We start from the raw sequence: 25073 nt of genomic DNA, 5'->3' as shown, positions 1-25073 counted from the left end.
AAATCGCAGGGTGAGCAACCTGATCCCACATTGCCGGACATTTTAACTGCCATAACCTCTGTGCATACCTCACTTGAAACCCGCATAGACACTGTTGCTACGGAGGTTTCTTTAATCAGGGCGGACATGAGGAAAATGTCTGATCGAGTCAACACCATCAAAAAAACAACCAAGGAACTGGCGAGTGATACGAATCTTCTTGAGCTTCAAGTGACTGAACTTCAATCTATGCAGGAGGCACTCGCACTACAGCTGGATGATTACGAGGGCCGTATGAGACGCAATAACATACGAATCTTAGGGGTCCCAGAGCGGGCGAAGGGTCAGGCTTCTGATCTCTTTGTCGAGGAATTGGTCCTCAAACAGCTTCAGCCAAGGGGCCTCTCTAAATGCTTCTCAATTGAATGAGCGCAGACCGAAACCAGGAGCGCCTTCCCGACCTCTTCTTGCAAGGGTTTTTAATTTTTCGAGATATAGATTCCATTCTCCAGACGGCGAGGGCGGCCCCTCCGTTGACGATCGACAACAGTAAAGTCACTTTTTTCCCCGACTTCACCCTGAGGGTTCAGAAACAGCGGTGCAGTTTCCTGGACGTGAAGCGTGCGTTAAGAGGCCAAAAAATTAAATACGCCGTGTTTCCAGCAATGCTGCGGGTCGAGTCAGAGGGTAAACTATGGTTTTTTACAAGGACGCTTGGGACTGGCTTGAATGCTGGCGAACAGTTGGTAAGCGTCCCCACAAACCTGCGGGCGACGCGGGTAATGCTAGCAATCAACACCAGCGGCAGGGGTCCCCACCCAACAGTGACTTGGTGGCAGAGATCCCGAAGGGTTGAAGGTTGACGATCGGCAAGTATAAGTGACTGTCCCCTAGGCATTGACTTCCTGAGCATGCATCTGGTGGTGGCTTTCATATTTGGGGTGCCTCACCTCTTACAGGGGGTCCAATAGATCAGGGCTCATATTGATCCAATTCCATCTTGTTCTTGGTTTTCCGTGTATTAGATAATGCTACAGATTCACTTTTGCAATAAGTTATTCATGGTGTTCCTATACCAGGTTATGGGTTTGCTGGGCGGGGCTGTACCTGTTCTTATGAACTGTTGCCCTAGGGAGTGGGGTTGTTCACGTACCCGACACTGTTGAGTTAGGGTGACAAGGACTCTGCAAGTTGGGGGTGGCGGGTGGTTTTGTACCCGTTGTGCAGGGAGGCAGGGTGGGGGGAGGGTGTTGAGTTTCGGGTGGGAGAGGGGGTTTGGTTGTCTTTGGTGTTCTGTTTACTGTACTTGTGCAATGCTACTCTTTGTTTTCCTTTTCTTCAATATTTCCAATTGTCCTATACACCTATTTACTCTCACTGTGGTATATAATGCTCCCTGCCAAAATGTGACAGCATTACAATGGGGAGGACTGGGGATACCTGGAGATCACTACAGGTGTCTACTCGTTGAAGCGACTGGACCCCAATCTGTCTTATTGCCATACGGCAGGCTCCCCTGCTTCTGCTGCCCGGGGGCCACAATCCTGACCTCACCCTCTGAGTTCAGACGCTTTTGTCATCCATACACATCACCCATATGGCTTCACACTCCGTCCTTAAACTCCTGACGTGGAACGTCAATGTCCTGGGAGACAAGATTAAGCAGGGAATAGTACTGCAATACCTGAAGCGACAGGCGCCGGATATCGTCCTACTCCAGTCGACGCACTTGGTTGGGAACTCTTGTGGGGCACTGGATATGTGGGTATACCAACTGGTCACCCATTCAGGGTTTACCTCGGGTTCGCGGGGGTGGGAGTACTCCTCCCCAGGGGCTGTCCATATGTGATCCACAAGACGTGGACAGATTAGCAGGGTAGATATGTAGCATTGTCTGGCACCTGGGAGGGACAGATTCTCAACGTCATATACACCTATGTCCCACCTGGTTTACAGCGTCCCGCGTTGCGAGATATAGGTACACTCATACTTGACTTCCCATTGGGTGTACTAGTGCTGGGAGGTGATTTCAACTTGACATTTGATGGCGCTAGGGATCGCCTTCCACCCTGCAGGGACCCCCTCCGGGGATCCCAACTGAACGAGTTCTCATCCGCCATGGGCTTGGTGGATATTTGGAGATGGCTTAACCCGACCACCATACAATTCACGTTTCAATCAGGGGCCCACAACAGTCAATCCCGCATTGACCACATGTTCACACACGCCCAAGATATTCATGTTTTTTCTGAGTCCCGGTGCCTTGTGCGGGAAATCTCTGATCACTGCCCCATTCTCATGACTTTAACCTTGGGGCAGACCAGGCGCTGTACTACCCTCTCTATCAATCCTTGGGCGCTTAAAGTACCCCACAGTAGGGAACCACTGCTCAAAGACACTGACTACTATTTCACAGAAAACATGTGGTCGGTCACTACCGCCTGTGTATTGTGGGGGGCGTTTGGCACCGTCATTAAGGGTCAAGCCTTATCATTGATGATGGGGAATAGGAGGGAACTCTCCAAACGAGTAGTGGAGTTGGAAGAGGAGATCCTGGTAAAGAAAAAAGCCCTTGCGTGTGCTCCTGATGCGGACAAACAGCACACACTCAATATGGTGCGTCTGGATTACTGGCAACTACTGACGCAAGCTGCCAAGACGCGCTATCTTGCTAACCGTCACAAGATCTATGAGCATGGTGAGCGTACGGGTAAACTCTTGGCCTGGCTAGAAAAAAGGGAGCGGGCATCCAGGTGGGTCCACTCAATATCTGGGGCTGATGGTACGCTTCTCACTGACCCTCAGCAGATTGCCAAAACATTTGCTACTTACTTCTTATCTGTATAAATACTGCCGAGACGTCTCAGGCCCCTATGGCTGCGGACCTCCTGTCTACTATCAAAGTCGCTCGCCTATCAACACAGGATTGTGACTTCCTAGTGAGTGACCTTACAGACACTGAAATTCAAAAGCTATTCAGAATTGTACGATCAAGTAAAGCTATGGGACCTAACGGGCTTCCAATTGAACTCTTTAAACCAATGGCTTCTAAGCTCTCTCCCCACTTACTGCGCATGTACACTGAAAGCTTTGATCCAGGTATTCTTCCAACTGATGTTAGAACAGTCTCAATTGTGGTGATACACAAACCAGGCAAGCCAGCGGATGACTGTAAATCCTATTGCCCTATATCCCTCCTCTCCATGGAGGCGAAAATCCTAGCAAAATTATTGGCCAACAGACTCCATATTACTGAGCTGATCAATCTGGGTTCATGCCAGGAAGGAACACGACCTTGAACCTGCGGCTGTTGAATGGGGTCCTCGGCAGACCAGACACCATCAGGGAAGATGTGATCCTGTTGTCATTGGACGCCACCATGGCGTTTGACACCATCGAGTGGGATTTTCTCTTCGCAGTTCTGGCTCGGATGGGCTTTGGCCCAAATTTTATTAGATGGATTCAGCTACTTTACACTCAACCTACTGTGCATGTAACTGTTAACAACCACGTATCTAGTAGTTTCCCATTGCAGCTGGGCACGAGGCAGGGATGCCCTCTATCGCCCCTGCTCTTTACCCTTGTATTAGAGCCGCTAGATATCTGGATCAGGAGTGACCCGGAGAGAAGGGGGCTTAAGTGGACTGAGGATCACGAAGATCGCATTTCACTCTATGTGGATGACATCCTCCTCTACTTGGCCTCACCCTCACCCTCGCGGTCCCTGCGTCGAGTGCTCCACATATTCCATATATTTGGTGCCCACTCAGCGTACACGAGTAATTGGGCCAAGTCCCAGTTATGTGTGTTGTGGGGGGTACCGCCACTTAGCCCCAGAGGCTACAACATATCGGTGGCATCTCGGGGCTTTAAGTACCTCGGCATATTCATTACCCCAGACCCAACTTTATTCTATGAATCCAATCTGCTGTGGCCCCTGACCCGTCTGAAATTGGATGCTAGATATTGGAGATCTTTCCCTCTAACTCTTCTGGGGCGGGCGGCACTTTTTAAGATGCTTGCACTACCACACTTCCTGTATGCACTGCAAAATACCCCCAACGTAATCCCCGATGCCTATTTTGCCAGTATTGACAGCGTAGTGCGAGGACTGCTGTGGGAGAGGCGGGCACCGCGTATAGCCATGACTAAACTTACCGTGGGATTGTATGATGAAGGTATTGCATTGCCTGATATGCGGCTCTACCACCAGGCATCACAACTGGTTGCGGTTAATAGGTGGGTACATGGGGAGTACGACGATCCAAACTTTCGCACAGACCGCTGGCTTTTGGGATGGGGAGGATACAATAGAGCACTCTACATGAACCCCCGTTAGCTTCGCTTCACGGGGCCCACCAAACGCACAGTGGAGGTCTGGCACGGAATCACTAAGAAATGGGGCTGGCACAATTGACTTACAAAAGCTACGCCACTCTGGGAACCAGATATGTTGGGTCAGCTTAGTAAATGTCCTGGCTTTGACAGGTGGGATATGATATGCATCTCAACGGTGGGGGACATGTGGGTAAAGGGGAAATTGGTCACTTTTGCCGACCTACAGGCCAGGTATCAGTTGGCACCCACCAAGACCTTCAGGTACCTTCATATCAGCCATGCTGTCTCAGCTGCCATGCCCAAGGAGCTCCCCCTGCCTGAGTCCTCTCCACTTGAGGACAGATTGATACTTGACCCTATGCCCACAAAAGCTATATCCCTTACATATAAAAAAAACTGTTAAACAATCGGCCCGATCCTATGCAACGCCTGTGGCAGTGTTGGGAGTCGGACCTGGGGAGCATGGATGATGAGGACTGGCGCTACGTATTGGCTTCTCCGAGAGAATTGTCTATTTCTATAAGACTGTGCTTAGTTCAACTGAAAATCCTCCACCGTGTGTACTTTGTTCAAGCTGGGTAGGAGGCCTGATTCCTTATGCTTACGAAAGTGCAACCAGACAGGCACCTTCTTCCATATCCTATGGGACTGTCCAGTGGTGGGGCAATACTGGGATAAGGTTACAAAACAGATGGAGGGGGCTTCTGGCAAGACCCTGAAGGCCTCTCCCCCAGCTGTGGCTCCTCAATGTGTGAGAGGCCACTGACCTCTCACAGTTCAGGCATACATGGGCCTCAATGGGGTGGGCCATCGCAAAACGCAACATTGCGCAGAAATGGGGGGGTGGGGATGGCCCCAGGTTTGCGAGATTGGGCTATTGATATGGTAAGGGATGATTGCCAAAAAGGATGTGTTTAAACATAGAGGGTGCCCCAAGAAATGGAACCATAAATCGGGAAAGTGGAACAAGTATAGGGGTGAGATATGTTTATCCCCTTCAATTGAACTGCAACGTGAAAGACTCTTATTGCTGGGTGAGCCTGTGAGTGATGCTGCGACCATGCCTTGACACATGTAGTGGCTGACCTACTTGCAAGAAGCCACCTGATATATGTGCTGTTTGTGCGCCTCTGTCCCTTACTAATTGACTCCTATTGAACAGGCAAGACACTGTCATCCTGGTCCATCTTTGGGAAGAATATGGTGCTCATCGTACTGTAATATGTGTCATTGTATTGTGGACCTGACTATTGTTTTATCATTGCCTTGTACTTTTTCTTTCTTTTTCTAATAAAAATTGTTTACATTTTTTTTTTGGGAGGTTTAGGCCTAGCTAAAGGTTTATTTTGCCAGTTCAAAGTGGCAGTTTAAAACTTCACACAGGCTGCAATGGTAGGCCTGGGACATGTTTAAAGGGCTACTTGAGTGTGTGGCAGAATAAATGCTGCAGGCCCTCTAGTTGCATTTCATTTACCGTCTTTGGGTGCATGTAGTACCACTTTACTAGGGACTTATAAGTACATTAATGTGCCACTAAGGTGCAGACCAATTTTACCATGTTTAGCACGCACTAGTTAGTGGTGGTGAAGTGCAATGAGTCCTATGGCCAACAAAAACAAATTTCAGCAAACAGGAGGGGAGAAGGCCAAACGTTTTGGGGAAGACCACATCAAAGACTGTCAGGTCTAACACAGCCCCACTTATATAGGTCTATAAGCTTCTCTAAACCATCCAAGCAGTAGTTGCGATGGGCAGTCTGTACAAATAGCCGGGACGTACTTGTAAATGTAAATGTAAATGTACAGGAATTTATATAGCGCAAATCACCAAGCGCTTGCTTAGGGAACCCGTCCTGGTATTCCCCTGTGAGATAACCCGGCAGGGCATCCGCAAGGTGAAAGCCAGGCATCCCGCCGCGAGGGGCCCATGTGGAGATTAAGCAAGCTATTGCCCAGAGTCGCAGAGTGTGAACCCATGAATCGAGTATGCACTGGAGCGAGAATTATCGAGTCCATGGACATTTATGGACTCAAGACCCAGCCGAGCCGGGAATTGAACCCTGGTCCCGGGCTGACCTCTGCTTCCAGGTCTGCCTCCTCTAACCAGTGAGCCACACTTCTCCACTTGACATGAGCTTATGGCCTGAACCTACTGGGAATTCCTCATTTATGGGAAATAATTGCAATATTTACTCCTATTGTGAAACTGATTTACTGGATTACTCGTATCTGTCGACGAAGGGCACACACATACTGATCTGTTCAGTGTAGGTCATGTGCATCTCCGGACATTTAAGGGCATCAAAGACCCGTTATTGTTCAACCTCATGTGGCTGAACGCCACTTGTCCTTCTAAGAAGTTGAACACCGACCACTGGGGGATGCATACCTAGTTAGCATGGAGGAGTATGGCTTGTTATTGGAATTAACTAGACAAATCACTCCACCAACTAAGAATGGTCATGCACCCCCACCCACAGAACTGAGAAAGAGCTATAAGTCTGTCAATCAGTTCTGTGTTTGGGTCGGGTGAGGTTTCCTGTGTTGAGTCAAATTCAGCGACAGACCCCATTCCTGGTGGTGGCTTTCTGTCAATTCCATTAAGTTTGAACTTTTTAACCGTACTCCCCCCGGAATCAAATTAATTTGGTTTCCTGGCTGCTGCTTGACGGATGATGGAAATAACACCACCAGAGCTCTAGTTGGCATTGTTTAGGGTCAGGCCTATGATCTATCTGATCGTCTTCAATGCTCTGACTTTCGTTCTTGAAAAATGAAAACATTCTTGGCAAATTCTTTCACTTTGGCTCCTCTTGCTCCACGACCAAGGATTTCACCTCTGATGGCACAATATGAATCCCCCAGCTGTCCCTATTAATCATGGCCCCAGTTCCAAAAACCAACAAAATAGAACTGGATGCCTATTCCATTATTCCTAGCTGCAGTATCCAGGCGACTAGCCTGCTTTGAAAACTAATATTTTCATAGTAAATGCTTCAGACCCTCAAGACACTCAATCAAGACTATCGAGAGGTGCAAGAGGCAGGGTCTGGGACAGGTGGTATCTCACCTAGCAGCAGACCAGCAGTTCAATCCCAAGATCCAAGTTCAAACTTTTTAACTGCAGCAACTTTAATAAGCTATTGGAGCTGGAAGTGCCGTGGATGCTGGCATCAGAGTTGGTCTCGTTAAAGAATTTAAACTGTACTTATTCCCACTACAGGGCCTCAAAAGAGTCCTGTATTGTTATTTTACGTCACAACCTCCCAGAATCGGGAATGGGTCATTTGCTCCTGCTGCCTGCCTTGGATGTGGTAGCCGTTTCTCAGGCTTTCTCTCTGTAGTCAAAGCCTGATTACCCATTACCCCAGTTTACCATGGTAAGCACAGAAAGTACCATCAAAAGTTGATGTGGAAGACATACAGATGTATCGCCGCTGTCACAGGGACATGGGATTGGCCCAAGGTCATCTGGAGTCAGGCGGGTGAGCCCAGAGTGGTCTGATAAATGCACACATCCCAGGAGGTCAACACTCGTCGGCATTTATTAGCACTGAAATTACCACAGTTATCTTGGTAACAGACTGAGCGATCAAATGAACCATCAATGATTTAAATAGCTGTTCACAATTTCACCAGCAGTGTGTACTTACACATGCATAGCTTAGTCTTTGAGACAAGCATATGCTACTGGCAGGATCAATCAGGTAACCGTGCCTGCTGGACGGAAGATGGATTCGCATGTCCATCCTGGACAGACCTTCACACCCTTTGCGTACCTGCTGTTGGAGCCCCTGCTTGCCTGCAGGGGTCTGCTAGGACAAGAAGTCACTAGGTGGGCCTGACTGCTCTGTGACAAAAGAAAGCAGAGGAGGGCCAAGGTACAGCCTGAGCAGTGCACATAAGTGCTGGCCTAAGCAGCGAGGACACCCCACAGAGCATATATTCCAATGTTCTGCGGAAATGTGTGAGGTGGGAAAGGGCAACAGATACACGTGGGATCTGAATCGCATCGAGGGATACAGGACTAATGCCACCTGACCACATCTACTCTGGGCAGATCACTGGGGGGGGAGGGGAGGGGTGCTCATGAGCTGCCAGGCTGCTTGACCTTCGCTCTGCTGAGTCTCCACAAAAGACAGACCCTTGAGTTGGACATTTCAGGCAGGTAGAAGCTCTTTTGTCAACACAATAGATGAGGCTGGCCAAGCAGTCCACCTCTAAATCCATCTCTAAATGGGAACATTTTGCCCAATCAATCAGAGTACAGTGCTGGTGAAAACTGTCCCCAAGCAGGCCTCCCTGCAGGGAGATATCTGCTTTGCATCCCTGCCTGCTCTTCGGAGGCAGGATCAGAGGAAAGGCCCATCAGTCAGGGCTAGAAGGCATGTCCGACCTCCTGGTGCCCTGTCTAGGCTTGAAGAGTCAAATGAGCCCTTACTGGGACTTTCAAGGCAGCCAGGCCATCTGGGTGCAGCATTCATTCCTACGGTATGCACAACCAGATGGCCAGGCTAAGAGCGACTATATGACTTGACTTGAAGGGTCACTATGAATTAATTTTGGCTAGCCCTTGGATGGTCCAGGAGCTCCACAGTTTGGGTTCTCAGGCCCCATGCCATGCTGGGACTCAGGCAGGAGGCTGAGAGGAGGCCTCAAGGAGGTCTAACCGGGGCGGCTCCTCCATTAAGGCGGAGGAGCGTTGCCCTACTGCTTTCTCGCAGTGCGAGAAGCAGAAGCATAAAATGTTTTTTTAAATACCATGTTATGTTTCTGCTTCTCACGCTGTGAGAAAGCAGAAGGCAGGGTATGCCTGGTTGGGGGCGGGCGCGAGAGTATGCCTGGTTGGGGTCGGGCGGGTGGGTGGCTTTCCCACTGTTGTAGGCCATGACTGATTGGTCGGCCTTTAGGGCCAACCAAACCAGTCATGTGCACTCTACATTTTCCGTTGAGAAAATGGCCTCCCTACAGGTGCCCAGCTAGGCGCTGCCCGCGCCAATAAAAATGCTGCCATTGCAGCGTTGTGAGCGTTGTATTTTTTTTTTACCCCCGCTCAAAACCCTTCGTAACCCCCCCACCCGGTCAGCTATCCGTGAGTCATGCGATCCGCAACTGGGTCTGACCTGGGACCTGGTAAGAGCTTATTCTCACAGCCAACCAGGGAAGCCAGTCTCAGGCTCTAAATGAATCCATGAGCCTTGGGAAAGGAGCCTTGGGCCTGGGTTCACACCACAGGGTCCACTGGAGCTCTAACTTTGTGGCCAGTAACAGCTTCTTCATCTGGGCAGGCAGGGAAGGCTTTCCTGGACCTGGGGAAACTTGCCTGGACACATTGGGACTTGGCATGCTGGAGAATAGAGTCCAGGGCACGCGACTTACACCCAGGGCCTGACAGAGTTCTGACTCAGGCCCGGTAACAGCAGGCAGGTTGGGGCGGTCTTCCTGGGTGTGCAGTACCCCATCCCAGCACTTTGCAAAATGGAGAGCCAGGGAACGGAGCTCTTGTGCAGGGGGTTCCAACCTTGACAGAGCTGTGACCTGGGGGCCAGTCAGAGCTTCTGCTTCCCAGGCAGGCTGGGGAGCTCTTCCCGGTGCATGCAGGACCTCTTTCCTGGCATTTTGCGACACGATATGCTAGGGAAGGAAGCCCAGGGAAGGAGGCTTCCAGCCGTGGGCCGGCCGGGGCTCTAACCTGGGGCCTGGTCAGAGCTTCTTCACCTGGGCAGAGAATGGAGACCTTCCCAAGCCTGCTGGACCCTGTCCAAGGCACTTTGGGACATGGTGGGCTAGAGAACGGAGCCCAGGGCCAGGGACCTCCAAACCCAGGCATGCCAGAACTCTGACCCAGGGCCCGGTAAGAGTGTCTTCAATTGGCCATGCAGAGGAACCTTCTCCAGGCCTGCATGACACCGTCCTGGGTAATTTGTGACACAGCGGGCCTGGTCCTGAGATCTTCACCGCCCAGAGTACTATTCATTTTTTTTGTATACATTTTCATTGCCATTTAAAGAAGATAAGGTTATTGCAGTAATATATTTTTTGGGAAGAGAACAGACCCACCCCACCCACTACAACATGCTCTACCAAAGCACACAGCAGTACAATATGCTTGAATAAATTAAATGGCCACATGCAAGAGCTGTGTCGTCCTGATGCCCCCCTCCGATCACTCACAAAAACAGCGCTCACCAAGCGCAGACCCTTAATTTAGCATCTTGTCCACCCACCCTAACATCTCCCCACAGCTCAAGCGGGCAGGGCATCTGGGGGCTCATGAAGCTCAGCAAACATTGCCACCCAGGCCTGCAGGTCATCTGCCACCTTACTATTCTTGCATGTTTTTTCGCACATGACTCTGCTCAGTCACAGCTCATTCAGCCATACCTCGCAGCCAGTCAGTCAGTCAGTATCGGAGTGACACGGGACAACCACAGAATAGCCACCCTCTGTTTAGCGAGCACCAAACCCAAAAGGAGAAGCTTCCTACTAAGCTTTTTTTTCTTTCGAGCCGGGATCATCCCCAACAGGCACTCTCCAACCTCCCTGGGAAGGGACCATCCCATTACCACATTCATGGCCACCCTCTGTTCAGCGAGCACCCAACCCAAAAGGAGAATCTTTCTACTAAACTTTTTTTTCTTTCAGCTGGGATCATCCCCAATTGGCACTGTCCAACCTCTCTGGGAAGGGACCATCCCATTACCACATTCAAGGCCTCCAATATTGTCTACCAATATGTATCAAGCTCAGGACAGCCCCAGAACATATGTGTAAAATTGGCCCCATCCCTTGGACAGAGTAAATAGGAAGATGACCGCCTCAGATAAATTGCATGCAGCATCGGGTGAGGTATACCTGGTGGACAACATTACATTGAAGTGGTTTGAATCTCACATTTGTGGAGGTCCCCTTCACCCCTTCATGCATGCACTCCCATTCCTCATTGGAAAGAGGAACACCCGGATTCTCATGTTACCTAATTTGCACTGGCAAGATGTGAAGTGGGAGTTCTTCCCCCAGCGCCCTGTACACATGCGAGATCAATCGTCACTCCCCCAGCCATATTCAGCTGTGACCCTAATGTCTGTGAGGCATGTGGGACCTCAGGGAAAGAAGGCCACGTAAATGTTGGCAAATTGTAAAAATTGTCCGGTTCCCCAAGCCAAATGATTGCACAGTGTCAGCCAGAGTAATAAACTGATCATTAGGATATCAGGCCCACAATGAAGCACACCACCCGGCATGCCATCTATCTATCAACATTGTCCACGCTACTTGGGGGAATGGGCGCAGTGTCCAAATACACGTCAGGTGCATAAGGTGTCCTTCGCAATACCTGTCTAACTGCCCTCTCCCAGGACCTGTACACCTGCCTGACCACTACTGGCACCGATTCTGGGGCCCCAGCCCCAACATCAAGAGCTCTGGCAAGGGTACTCCACCACACGTATCTCTCAGCAACCTCCGCTCCAAATTCTCCCCTTCATCAAATCAATGCACATGTGCTAAAATTGAGCAGCTATGTAGTATAGGTCCGGCACGGCAGTTCCAGACCCTCTTTCTCCAGCCAAGCTAACTCTTTGCTCCCCGAGGTCCACAACAGTTCAACAACTAATTTGTCCAACTCTACGAAATACCGTCTAGGGATCTCGAACATGGCCCCCTGAAGCACATACAAGTAGCATGGCAGGATAATCATATTCACCAGCGCCAGCTTAAACATGAGGGATAATCGAAGAGTGTTCCATAACTTCACCTTGGGTTTGAACCCCTCCAGCACCCTTCCTATATTCAAAGCTTCAAATGTCTCTGCCTCCCACGCAATCCTGATCTCAAGATATTGAACACTGGGCACCTCCTAGGGAAGGCTCAAATGAGGAAGGTCTTGCACCTGTCTCCCTCCCAGTTCTCCCAACAGGAACAATTTCAATTTGTTGCAGTTCACATGCAATCCTGAGACTTCACAAATTCTGACAGGACAGTCAGCAAGATGGGAACCGAGTGTGTCGGCTGGCGCAGATATACCAAGCATCATTAACGTATAAGGAGACCACATGTGTGGTCTCACCAGTCCTAATGTCCCACCCTCTCATCACATAGCACAGACTAAATGCTAAGTGATCCATCGCTAGTGTGAACAGGAGGGGTGACAACGGGCATCTCTGTCTGGTCCCCCGATACAATGAGAAGTACAGCGACACCGTCCCGCCCACATGTACCCACACCACCCAGGCACCATATAACAGCTGCACCCATTTTATGTACCATTTCCCAATGCCCACCTTCCACAGGACCTGCCAAAGAAATTCCCAAGACAGGGAATCAAACGCCTGTTCTATGCCAAGCAGCACCAAGTCGTAGTGATTGTCCGCAAATATGGGAGCATGCATTTCCAGCGATAGCCTCCGCAAGTTACACATAGTATTCATATGTGGGGAAAAGACACACTGATCCTCATGCACCAGCTGTGGTGGGTGCTCCAGCAATCTGGGCGCTAAGATTCTGCTGAGGATTTTTATATCCATATTAAGCATCCAGAGAGAGTGGTATGAGGACACCTCTGCAGCACCCTCGTCCAGTTAAGGCAATATAACAATGAGTGCTTACCTCATGGACTCTGGCAACAGGCCCCTCTCATAGACTTGTAGACCTCCAACAGGTGGTCTACAATGTGTTGGTACAACTAGGCCGGATGGCCATCACCTCTTGGGGCCTTGGCCATCTTTAAAGCCCGAATTGCAACCATTATCTCTGCCCTGGATATGGGTGCATCCAAACTATCTCTGCCTTCTTTCTAATGGGCGACCACCTGTAAGCTAGTGAGAAATGTATCTCCTACCGTTGGCGGGGACACAGCAGATGCTGCTTATACCTCTGCAGATGTGCTGCAAAGATCTCAGTGATACCCTGTTGGGTGGGCACCTCCTTCCCTTGTGCATTTTGGACCCCACCACAGGGAGACTAAGGGCCTCACCGCAAAGAAGCGCGGCAAGCATCCCACAAGCCTTATTCCCCTCTACATGGAAGCACTGTCTTTTGCTGGTGCGGACAAACCTATTCAAGCGATTTCATGTTGCCAACAAATCCCATCTATACACCTTCCATACAACCAGTTGCTGCAGCTGTGCAACCATACTCTCCTCAAGAGCACTACGTTTTTTCTCTACAACATCGAGCATCCATGACAGCTGCTGCTTCACTCCATATGTCACCTTCATATATTCTCCCACAGGACCACCTTCATAGCATCCCACTCCATGGTCCTCACATTTGTACTGTCCCAATTCTCCATAAAATAGTGATCCAGCACCTCAGCCACAGCTTGCGTAAAAAACGGGTCTGCCAATACCGCCACTGCCAGCTTCCACAGCAGAATTCTGGGAGCACCCCTGCCCACCTGAAATGGGAGCAGCAAAGGGTAATGAATAAATATCACGCCTAATAGGAACATTGATCTCATTCTGTACCATGATACCAGACATAAGGCAATAGTCCAAGTGGCTGTGGTTCTCCGTTGCAGGTACAAAGCAGGAATAGACGCTGCCCTGGCAGGGATTGTGCACCCTCCACACATCCTGAAACCCAAGACCCCCATAACTTCCCGTAGGGCACTTGTCATGGCGGGCTTCATATCTATCTTTAGGGGAAAACGGTCCGCGTTACCATCCAACACAAAATTCAAATCACTAGTTAGCATCCCCTTCAGACAAATGTGCTCAACATCCGCACCCAACACCCTCCCAAAATAACCAGCATCATCCATGTTAGGAGCAGAAACGTTCACCAAGCATATGTTTCTAGTGTCTAGGGTACCAGACACAATCGCATACCTCCCTTCAGAGAGTACTATTCATTCTTGTAATGCATGCACACTGAAGGACAGATGGAAACCTTCGAGGGAATGTATCTGGCCTCCTGGCGCCCTGACTAGGCTTGAAGCTTCAATGAGCCCTCACTGGGTCTTCCAGAGTATCATGGGATTGTAAACATGGAGTCACATGAAGAAACTGATGTGTGTTTTGTTTATTTAAGTAGAAAAGGTAATCAGTGACATTTCCATGGCACATTTTGCATCACCATATGATTTAAAATGACAAGACATTCATTGGGAAAAAGGTTAGGCGATGTAGTGGTTAGTTTTGGTATAAAACCCTTTTTTTAAATGCTTAAAAGCCTCAGCCACATGTAAAAGCACAACATAATAACATAACAATTAATACCGAAACCAATAGATAATACTTCAATCATAGTCATGCCATTTTTTTGTTTTAAGGTTAACATGATGTGTATTCTCATCTGTAAGATTATTTATTACATTTGTAATTTCATCCGTCACATTAAGGGTGAGGTAAGGAGTGTTGCATTTGGTATGTAAGTTATAGTTTGCATGGCTGCTGTGCGAGTTATGGATTGCGATCCTACCTGTAACTTAAGATTCAAGTGTTTTTTCTGCATTTCGGTGATATTTTGTATCTAGTACTACACTTTAACTGTGTTTTTAAGTGAATATTTCGAAAGGCTTGACAGGTAAACATTTATCAAACAATGTACTTCAAAATGGATTAATGGGCGTGGTTGTGTTTCAACTGAAATAGATTTAGATTTATGTAGAACGATAGCAGGTATGGACAAATGTCATTTGGTAGCATTCCAAAGCCCTGAAACAGGAGCCTGCATAGTTGTAGCTAACTTGAGCATACAACTGTTTTGAAACAATGCCACACCTCAATTTCTGCGTCCTCCCCTATACTGAGGGGCAGAGTTACTATTATTTCATGCAACGCGGTACAGCAAGGCAACTTGCTGCGTACGATATATGAAAGGGAGACAGAAGAAATGCTCCCTATTTACAAAGAAATTGAGCATTTCTGCTCTTCCCTTGCACTTGCACACTATTTGTAGCCAAGTGCCAATGCAGGTACCCTTGCACCAGGGTGCAATGGTGTCTGCTTTATGGGTCAGATTGTTTTTGTGCAGGAAATTACACCTTCCTGCACAAAAACAACCCTTAGACGCATTTTTAGGTTGAGCCTAAACAGCACTTGCGCTGAAGGCGATCTGTTGTCTGTACTTTGTGGGGTCTGACTCCTCCTACACTTTTGATTTGCTTGTGGGTGTGTACTTTAGAAATCGTAGCCTACAAATGGCTATTGTTGGGTGCATGTCCCACCTTTTCTCGTAAGTATACTCCTACAGAGTATTGCCGTGGGAGCGAGCAGGGAAGCGCATGCTGCATGCGTGCCTTTATCTTCTTGTTTATCCGTCTGGCAGTGGTGACTGCATACTAAGCAGTGAGCAGTTGGATTTTTGCTGCAATAAAAATTGTCACCACCTGTGAGCCGCCGGGCCCCTCACACCGCCAACATGTAGAATGGAGAGGAAGGTGCGTGCGAGTCGTTCACTCTGCGTCTTTCCCACTTTGGGAGGGAGGGGGGAAAGCGAATCCGAGACCAATTTTTGTGTGTGTAAAAGGCCGCTTTATTGAAACAGGTGCATATCACACTTTATTAACACTGGAAACTGCCTTACAAAACTAAAATCTCACTATACATAGATTACCTGTCCCCTTGTTCCACCCCACCCCTACGATCCCCACATAAATCCCCCACCCTGCCAAATACAAAATAACATTACATAACAACCATATTACACAATCTTACACAATATTGCATTTACAAATCCTATCCTCCAATGACCCAAACCCCTACCTGCCTTTGTGCAACTGTAACTAACAAACCTCTAGTCTAAACTTAGCCTACCTGGTTACCCCTTCCCTGCCCCTGCTCACAAACTACCAACACTTAACTAATAACTTCAGCCAATCTTGGCCAACTTTCAACAACCCCGCCAGCACCTGTTCCAAGCGACAACTGTACAACTTAGCCAAAACCCCCTATGTGTCTGTTCCAATAAACGCCCCTGATAAAAAACCAAAAAAGGGGAAAACAACCCCCCCAAACCCCAATAACGAGGAAGGGAGGGTGGGGAAAAAAGCTAATACACCAGCGCTCCAAGCCACCAGGTCACCAAAGCTGAAATGGTGGCTGGTGAGGCGCGAAAACCCATAATATAACCCTTGGGCTACAACTTAATATTGGGCTACAATTGGGCTAATCCCAATGTAGCCCAAAGTCCTACAAAATGGCCGCTACTCAGCCAGCCCCTCCCCCTCACAATCTGCCAAGGGGGCAGTCCTCGTGGTGCTCGGCTGCCCCCCAAAACCCCTGTCTGCTTGTGCCCATGATCCATGCGTACCCAACATCCGGTGCCTAGGGGCCAAGTTTAGAATTAGAATGTTGACCGGGCTCCCGCCTCTTTGACTCCAGCAGCGTGCTCCCCCCCTTGCTGCTGCTGACTGCCAAGAACTTTTTTACACAAACACAGGCACCTGGCCTCAATTCCTGGGCAGTGCGCACCACACACGTCACTGCCTGCTCCTCCTGAGCTCACGTCTCTTCCACGCCAGCAACGAGCTTGTCCCACGCCGCTGCTGGCCGCCTTAAATCGCACTCCTCTCTCCCGACCCCTTCACATATCAGGGACTGCGGGCAACACGCTCAGACCATGCCATTGCCCGCTGATGAACGCACTTCTCCAGGCTCCGATCCACCTGCAGTTCTTGATTGATCCTGTTGCACGGTCCGGCGATGGCAAATCCAACGGCGGCCTGACACGACTCCCAATGGTGAAGGCACACATGACCCGGGGGCTCCCCTTGGCACTTAAATCCCTGGGAGCCCCCGGTAGGTGTTTATCGTGGTCCCCATAGTGGTCCGGCTTTGCCTCCTCGACCCGCACGCTGACTGCTCAGATCGTTATATATGCTAAATATTCCTATCATTTTAAACTGGGCCACTGGAATGATGGAATTGTCCAGGAGAGGGGGGGTGTAATGATGACAAATACACAAACATAGGAGCAAGTAGTTTGCTTGAGGACAGGCACACAACACCGCGGGACCAAATTATGTGGAAGGATAATGTTACAATCCTGTACTATAGCATGAACCGGCAGCTAATATGAAGAGGGCTCTATTTGAATTTCTATGTACCTGCCATTAGACACTTCACGGAAAAGGCTGCCATTTCTGCAAATGAAATACGTTAGTGGGATTGAAAAACAATGGGCTCTGATGGGCACCCTGCATTTGAGGCAGATTGTCGAGCTCGACCTTGGACTTCCTGCTGTGCTTGGGATCGAGGGGACAAGAAGTCACTCTGAGGGGCTAGATCATGGTTCTCTTATGTGACACTATAAGTCCTTCGGCTGCATCCCCTTTCCAGGTAAAACCAGAAATTATTCAGCAAAGATTTAAAAACCCAAGAATTCTTTAAGTAACCAACAGTTAATGTGAAAGGTAGTGCCTTTAGGCCATTTGATAAGTGTACGTTCTAAAGGCAATGCTAACATACGGGTATTCCAAGATCAGACTGATACAAAATTGTGAAGAAGTAATTCATAATACCAGGGTTTTCCTGTAATATAAATAGGAGTACAAAAATAATTGTAGTCCAGTTTCTTCCACAACCCACAACACCACCCTAAGGATAAATCGTAGAGTAAGGTCTCTACCTGAGGATGCATACTTGTAAGGGTGTTGGTAAAAAAGTGTAAGTATGCCTTTCCCACACCCCTTACGCAGGAACAAGAGAAAATGTGCCCTGGTGTAATTCCTAAGCCACCTACACTTTAAATAATATTTAATCACATATATGTCTAACTATACCCTTCCAATAGGATTGATTCCTAGTATGAGACATTTACCTTCATGTAAAGTCGTAAGACAGTTATTGTGTCCTTCCACAAAAATAATTACTGTTAAAATTACTTTTCCTGGGTGTAAAAGTGTGTTAAACCAGGTATGATGTCTTTACGACTCTGTCATTACCACACAGGTAAGAACCACTTAGGCCTTTTTTGGTACTTTACCACATGGTACTTTACTAACTGGCAAGTATTTTTTTGTTTTAATGTCCTAAAAATTGTTATTTAAAGAAAGGATTTTTTGAGGGGGCATGATCTCGCCAGCTGCAAGATGGCCGCACCTTGAGTGGGTTCTGCTGGCCGAGTGCAAAATCGGTCAGAATCCTGGAGTAATAAATTAATCTACCGTCAAAGAGGTGCAGTGTGTGATAGTTTGTCATTCCAGACATCGGCCGGAGCCTTCCCCACCCTCTGACCTGCTGCTACATCGAAAATTCCTGGCTGAGGTCTGCCCGGGCCGCAGGCTGCGGAGACCTGCAGGGCCTAGAGGAGAAAGCTGCGACTGGAGCTGTGGGCGGCGTGGCTGCGGAGAGGCTGGGGGGATGGCACCCCTCTGAAATTGCAAGACTTGGGCCGCATGGAGCCTCTCCCCCGGACCTTGCCTGACTCTGTGTGGGCCCGGGCGGGGGCGCGGGCATGGGCAAGCCTCGCTGGAGTGTGGCCGCCTATCCGCGGTGGGACATGCTGGGCCTGCTTGCTGCTGCGGTCCCCTGATTCGATGCAGGGCTGGGCGCGGACTGGAAGAGCTGCCCGAACCTGAATGTGGCCAGGAGAACAAGACGAGAGATGGAGCCCCGGCACCAACGCTGCTGAGGTCAACGTGCAGCAGATGAGGGGGCAAAAGCCTGCTGGGGGGAGCAAGAGGGGCCTGGCAACAAACCAGGCCTGACACGGCGCAAGGACCGGCCCTCTCCCCAGAGGTCCAAAACTTATAAAAGTGTTTACCAGCATTGCGGGACTGCCTGACATACCCCATGTGGGGGGCTGCTGTCTCCTAAATCTCTGTGGACCCCTTTGACCCGTGGAGAGTGTGACTCTCCCCTTCCTGCCTCTACCTCTGCTAGCGGTATCCTCGCCGGCTGCCTTCTCAGGCGCTGGGTGTCCATCTGGCCCACGGCTGCAGTGATTTCCTTCCATATTTCCACCCCCTTTGTCTGCCAGAGCATGACGGCCCTGAAGAGCGATGGCTGGCGATGAGACCGGACACACGCAGGCCCCTGGACCTTCTTGATTGAAGCACGGGAGACAAGCGAGGAGAGCCTGTGATGTAGAGGGGCCGTGTGGTCAGTCGACTGCGCTGAGCCACGGGCTGCCGTTTCGGAAAGCTGCTGCTGCCATCTCAAGGAAGAAACTACTGTGCCTTTCCCTGGACACTGGTGTGCAACTAATCACAGACATGGGGAAGATGGATGGCAAGCAACCAAAAATATCCTTCGAAAGCAGGCGCACGGGCCGCACTGGTGAGCGGAGGAACAATCCATGCAAGCAGCAGAAACTAAAGTAAGAGATGAGGAAATTTGATCCATCTTAATGGAGGTCAAGTCAAGCTTACAGCCGATTGATAATAAAATTGACAACCTCACGGCCCGCCTGGACTAGGTGAATCAAAGGATAGACTCCCACGAAAGGAGGATAGCAAGGCTGGAATCCAGAGTGTCAGACGCGGAACATGCGATTGCAGGGGATCGTCAAAAGTTACTTAAAATGGATAAAGTGCTGGAAATAAATCGCACCAAAAAATGAAGACTTAGAGTCTCGTTCCAGACAGAACAACCTCCAAATTACCGGCATTCCTGAATCTACCGTGATCTCAAGAATGGAAGGCTCACTGGAATCCCTGTTGCGTGAACTGTTTGGCCCGGTTCTGTCTGTGGTATTCATTGTTGAACGGGCACATCGGTCGCTGGGTCTGCGACCTCTGCCTGTAGCCCCGGCGTGCCCAATAATTGCCCGCCTGCTGACCTACCGTGACAGAGACATGATCCTGCGCAAAGCAAAAGAATTAGGAGAGGTCAGACACCAGGGCAACACTTTATCCTTCTACCCAGACTTTACTCTGGCTGTACAGGCAGCAAGGAGAGAATTCCTACCCGCCAAATGCATCCTCCAACAGCTGGAAATCTCCTACGCTCTTCTATATCAGGCCAGACTACAATTCTTCACTTATCCTAAAACTGCATTAACCTATGCAAAATAGATCAGCAACGGGAGAAAGAGATCCTCTGGCACGCCTGACAGGTTGAAGGGAGGATGATTGCCATGGGGTAGGGCGATGGCTGCGATAGAACGATCAGCCCACGGCGCATGCTCGCTGTGGTGCCCCAGGACGGTAATGAACACGTCACACTTGTTATGTCTTGTTCACCTAATCAAACAGCATCACTCAGCCACCCTGACTTCAAGTTGGGGGTGTCTGCCTGGAGTGACCATGTCCCCATGGGATGACTCCCGAGCATCAGTTCTATGTTGGGCTCTTCTATTTAGGGGTGGGTTATCTCAACCTGGTTGGGGGGGTTGGAGTGGGCAAAGGGCTATACCTGGGGAACCTCAGATTGCCATCCCGCTGGATGGTCGGGGGCAAAAGTCGTACAATGGGGGGGGGGGGGGATGAAGGGTGAATGTTGGGGAATGTTTCTAAACTGTTTCTTGTGTTCAGACAACATTGGTTCTCTAGTTCTTTGCATACAGGAAGTCAATCCCACAATTTTCAGACAGATGCTAAAACAGACTCTAAAGTGGTCGCAGTGCAATACACAACTGACTGAGGACGTCACCCCCTACACTGTGATATGACGAATGTAACGTATCTAACATGGAATATACAGGGCCTAAATGACCACCGGAAATCCAGACTGGTACAGGCATACCTAGCTCAACATGGCGTGGACATATGTTTCTTGCAAGAAACACACCTGACCACTGGCAACAATGCCCGCCTCTGGGCCAGATGGTGCGGGGTGCACTACTCCTCAGTCTATTCTAATTATGCCCGGGGCATAACAATCCTGCTTATAAAAGGGCCTCCCTGGCGCAAAACGCACTCAATTATTGACAAGGCGGGGAGATATGTGATCCTGGTGGGCACTCTCTACGTGCAGCAGCTGATTATGATTGCCACTTATGGCCCCAACATAGATGACCCAGTCTTCTTTCTTAATGTTTGTAGGCTGGCCCTAGATTGCAGTCCCCACCCGGTAATATGGGTTGGTGACTTCAACATGGTGCTGCAGGGGGCCCTTAACTGCTCTAGTGACAGATTACAACACCCGCGCTCGTCGGAAGCCCTCAATACACTCCTTGCTGACAACGCATTAATAGATATATGGCGTCACACACATGCTTCTCAGCGAGACGGCACCTGCTTTTCCTCCACACACAGCTCATGGTCCAGTATTGATTACTGACTAGTGTCAAGAAATGTTTTCACATGGGCCACAACAGTAGAACATTTACCGCGCATGCTTTCCGACCACTCGCCGGTTAGGCTGGCTCTTCAGATCCTGGTAACTCTCCCTCCGATGTTCCTATGGAGGCTCCCTCCGCAGGCCCTGTATGACTAGATGTTTAGGGAAGAGGTCCGGCAAGCCATTGTCGAATACTTCACTTTGAATGAAGGGTCTGTATCCTCACCATCTACACTATGGGAAGCATTTAAAGTGACAATAATAACAGATTAGACAAACTGCACACCTATGTTTTAAATACAGATTAATCAAAAAGTACTGACAGTAGTCATAAGTTAATCAAAGGTGCTGCCTTTTTGTAGCCGGTGCAACCCCTACACAGGCCCTAGAAAATGACAAAAGATGTTCAAACAAAAGTTTGAAAAAAGGCGCACTATCCACCTGCCCTATGAGGTGCAACTAGTAGATCTATAAAAGTAAACAAGTGTATTTGGTACATCACTCTACTAAACAAAAGTAAACGAAAAGCACCTATGGTGCCTATTTAATTCAAGTTGTAAACAGCATCTTAAGTGAAGAATAAAGTGAGCTGAACCATAGGTGTGTTATGAAACAATTTGACAATTGCAATTGAAAGAAAGACAGTAATAGTGATAACTTAGAGACAAAACAGTAGTTTGTGAATCTTCATAAATTTCTGAGATTCTTCTTTATTTTCTTAACGTATTCAAAAAGAACGTCAGGTGTCCCAATGCATTTCGGTGTGACACACACCTTCTTCGGGGGAATACTGTAACAATATATACATATAAGTATATAAGTCAATTCGAAATGAAAACAATACAAGTATCAAAACCAACTTATATATATGTCCGACTGTAACATTATTTGGCATTTTATAACCCTTGGTATCCAGTGCTAACCAGCCATTGTTCAGCATGCAACTGCCGTGAACCTCGTTTTTTAAAAAGAAGCGAGACAAGGATGTAAGGAGTGAAAAAAGTAAAAAAAGTAAAAAAGAAAAGAAGATTTTTAAATAAAATAAAGTTTATTGAAGATTGACAACCAAAAAAGTAAAGATAAAAGTAAGAGTAAAAAATACCAGAATGACACCAGTGGGTGTTGAATCGTGATGCTTATTACGAAACGGCTAACTGTCTCAAAAAGTGCCCGTCAAAGTGAAAAGTGAATTCTGGTGCATTAGGTGCTCGAGTGAACCGAAGGAACCACCGTAACCAAACCATAATAGCCTGCGGAGGACTCACCTCCCAGCGTTCAAGTGAAAAACGACACACGAAAAAGGGTCCAGATCGTCACTCACACGACCTGTGTTGCAGAAATTGAAAAGGGCGTTCTAGTGTTACCAAAAAATTAGACTCATAAATTAAACGGAAGGGGAACAGAGTGCCCAACTTAAAATGCAGCTTACTTCGTCTCATCCATAATGCGTATGTATCCAACTTCAAAAGACTTAAGCGTAGTGATGAACCGTGTCCGGAAACGTCTAGGATTAAATAAATGGTGCAAAAATGGTGCCGTTAGCTAAATGCATACCACGACCAAGATTCAAAGCGATTAAGGTTATATATGGAAGACCAATAAGTTGTCACCACTACACATACCTTGTTAGTACAACGTGCTGTGCGATCTAGAAAGAATCCTATCTTCGAATGGCAAAGATTCGATGTGGCTAGAAGCGTGCGGGTGCATATTTAAAAACCGTAAAGATCATGTGACCAAAAGGAAACTTGTGAACATCGAAAGAGGACTATTTCGGGCGCCATGTCGGAACGGGTGCCTGATCATAAATACGGTCCCAGTGAAAAATAAAAGTAGACAATGAAGAGTAAAGAGGACATGCAAGAAAGCATGAAAGAAAAAACCGTTTCAAAGGTATCTGGAAAGTAGATGGCAAGAATGCCATGTAAGACAAGTTTGCTGAAATGAGCACACCAAATGCATAGGTAAAATCACATTAACAAGCATGAAACAAATATGAAACAAATATGAAACAAAATACAATCTTCAATATTTAACAGTGAAACGGCTGTGAAATGTTGTTGTCATGCAACCATACTTAATTACAGAAAATGTATCAGTTCTATTTTGTCATTCAAACCCCCAGGGCTCATGGTCTGTAAAAAACGTATCCAGAATGTTTCTCCTTGAGCCAAGTGCCTATTGGGGTCAGCATGTGAGAGATCGGATATCTGCTCAAGAACAGTGAAACGAAGTTGGGGTATGGTATGTTTGTGTGTGTTCCAATGTGATGCTAAACAAGATTTCTGATTAAAAGTGCGAATAGCACTTTTGTGTTCAGTTACCCGTATTTTTACTTTTCGGGTTGTTCTCCCCACATAAACTTGGCCACAGGGACATTTGATAGCATATACTACCATAGCTGTGTTGCAGTCTGAAGAATGTTTTAGCTTAATGGATTTGCCCGTGTGTGGATGTGTAAAGGTGTGTCCCACCATGACATTCCCACAGTGACCGCAATTGTAACATTTACGCATCCCTGAGTGTTTGAGCATGTGTAAATTGGGAGTTCTTTTGGCCAAAATCTCTCTGATGTTCTGAGATCTAGAAAAGGCGAAAATGGGTTTGGCATGAAAAACATTCGTGAAATCATTTTCTTGCTCTATAATCTCCCATCTCCTGAGGATACTCCGTTTAATCGCCATAGCTGATGTGGAAAATTTTAGAACACAAACTTCACGTTTAGACTCAGGTTTTTCAGTTTTTTTCAATAATTGCATTCTGTCCATACTGTACGCCTTAAGCTTCGCCGAGTCCAGAACGGGTGCTGGATAACCTCTGTCTAAGTATTGTTGATACATAATATCGGTGTCAATTTTCCCTTGGTCATCATCAGAACTGATTCTGCGCACCCGGATAAACTGAGATAAAGGTAAATGATTTTTCAGGGATTGTGAGTGAAAACTACGGAAATGTAATGCATTATTCCTATCGGTTGGTTTCTTGAAGATCCTGGTTGTTAATATTGAATTGCGTTTTTCAATCTGAATATCCAAATAGTTGATGGTGGTATCATTGATGGAATGTGTGAATTTGATGTGAGGATGACAGTCGTTCAAGCTTGAGATTGCATTCTCCAAAGCTTCTTTGGTACCCCGCCAAAAAACCAAAATATCATCAATGTATCTGAGATACAATAGTAGATGTTCTGTCCATGAACTGTTGTTCAAAACATGCTCGTCCTCGAATTTGGCCATGAAGATGTTGGCATACGTGGGTGCCCCAGTAAAACCCATTGACGTGCCAGTCTTTTGTAGATAGAACTGTTGCTTCCAAGAAAAATAGCTGTGGTATAAGCTGAATTGAAGTAACTCAAGCAGAAAAATATTCAAGGTTTCTGCATAGTCATGTCGAAGCAACATCCATTCAACCGCCTCAATTCCTTCCCCATGGGGGATTGAAGTGTAGAGGGCTGTGACATCTATGGTAGCCAGGAGCACATCTTCTGTGTTGGGTAGCATGACTTTTTGAAGTTTATTGAGGCAATCCGTGGTGTCTTGTACATATGTCACCCATTTCTGAACCAACGGTTGTAAAAAATGGTCGATGA

At 48.0% G+C, this 25073-nt stretch overlaps 1 long non-coding RNA gene and 1 pseudogene across 1 annotated transcript in view; one reads left to right on the top strand and one right to left on the bottom strand.

The window, feature by feature from the left end:
• The window catches only part of LOC146783937 (uncharacterized), a 95717-nt gene that overhangs the window by 13402 nt on the left and 57242 nt on the right, over positions 1–25073 (top strand). The window lies entirely within an intron of this gene.
• Positions 6948–8023, bottom strand: LOC146783938 (18S ribosomal RNA; annotated as a pseudogene).

The sequence above is a fragment of the Triturus cristatus genome, chromosome 11, assembly GCF_964204655.1.
Source record: "Triturus cristatus chromosome 11, aTriCri1.1, whole genome shotgun sequence".
Taxonomy (NCBI): Eukaryota; Metazoa; Chordata; class Amphibia; order Caudata; family Salamandridae; genus Triturus; species Triturus cristatus.
This window is presented reverse-complemented; position numbering and strand designations above follow the sequence as displayed.